The sequence below is a fragment of the Austrofundulus limnaeus genome, unplaced genomic scaffold (genome assembly GCF_001266775.1).
Source record: "Austrofundulus limnaeus strain Quisiro unplaced genomic scaffold, Austrofundulus_limnaeus-1.0 Scaffold13, whole genome shotgun sequence".
NCBI lineage: Eukaryota > Metazoa > Chordata > Actinopteri > Cyprinodontiformes > Rivulidae > Austrofundulus > Austrofundulus limnaeus.
Window position 1 is genome coordinate 2,846,626 of NW_013952415.1, and position 1,627 is coordinate 2,848,252.

The following is a 1,627-nucleotide window of genomic DNA, read 5'->3' on the forward strand; positions in this document are numbered from 1 at the left end:
CACACACATCCTGCCCATGGCTCCTGCAGGCTCTCGGGTGAAAGTGAAACCTAACTGTCTGCTGAGCTCTCAACATTACTTCTCACTCAGTGAAGCTCTTTTCAGATTAAAAATACCTTTGAGGAAATGTATTTTCAGATGCCAAGTAAACTGCATCATAGCATCCCCCCCCCGCATTGAAATGGGTGAGACAGAAGCGAAGGTGGTTCTTAAAGAGACAGAGGCCAATTTCAAGGCGTTTAGAAGAGGAAGTGATGAGAAGATAAGTTTATTTTCTATTTAAATATAAAAACAGCATTTTAATAACAGCTAAAGGTGACATAGATACTTTATAATGGTATAGTATTTAAATGTATGCCTGGGAATCAGAAGAAAATTGGCCCTTTAAAAGCTGCAGATATAGTTTTCTGTTTTGCTATTTGTGGCAGCACGATGGCTCAGTGGTTAGCACCGATGCCGCACAGCAAGAAGGTCTTGGTTTTGATCCCCGGTTCGGACCTGGGGTCTTTCTGTGCGGAGTTTGCATGTTCTCCTCATGCTTGTGTGGGTTTTCTCCAGGTAATCCGGTTTCCCCCACACCCCAAAAACGTACGATAGGTTGCCTTCAGGCCCAGGCCTCCCATGATAAAGAGATCTGAGATCTCAACGGGACTTGCCTGGTTAAATAATGGTAACTTAAATAAATARAACGAAATATTCTTGTCAAAATGATAACTTGAAAAGCAGCATGCAGTTAAACAATCTGCATGTTGAGTTCAAATGCTGAGCACTTTTTTTTGTTAGAAATCCTATTTGTTGAAGTTATAACTGCTAAACTTTCCTGACAGTCCTTAAGTGTTTTCTCAGACTTTTTAATCAACTCAAAACTATACAGTCTGCATGATGAATGACACCATTAATGATTTTTAAATAGCCAGATCTATTTTTGTTTTTTTTTTACTGACAAAGCTGGAGTTTATTTTTTACCAGTTCAGAGACTAAGCAGAGTTAGGTGAAACTTATGAAGAACTATGAGACCAAGTGGTTTCACTGGGCCCAGGCTTCTTCCTGCCGATGCCACAGCAGGCTTTTAAATAATTTGGGGAGAGCCCTGTGGAAGCTGAATAATTCACTGCAGCACAATGAGGTCTCTAGCCAGCTGGGTGTTCCATTAGTAGACTCACTGCTCGACAGCTCTATTGCCTGACGGTTCCAGTGGAGGGAAGCAGTACAGGGAAGATGAGTGTGCCTCCGTTGAGGCGGGGGTGGGGGGTGGGGGGTCTTCTCATCCTTACTCTGCCCACTTCGATTACATCAGCCACAGGCTGCCTGAAAAGAGAATCAGGCGTTTTCGGCCCACTTTGCTCATGACAAGCCTCCGCTCACCACACCCAGCATGTGACAGTCATTCAGCTGTCGCAACGCTGCCTGAAATGACCCCAGAACTGGACATATGACAAAAACAGGAAAGAGGACAACTCAGCAAAACAGAGCTACATGTTGCTGTCTAATTTCTTTTGAATATATACAGGTGCTGGTCATAAAATTAGAATATCATGAAAAAGTAGATTTATTTCAGTAATTCCATTTAAAAAGTGAAACTTGTATATTATATTCATACATTATATACAAACTCATATATTTCAAA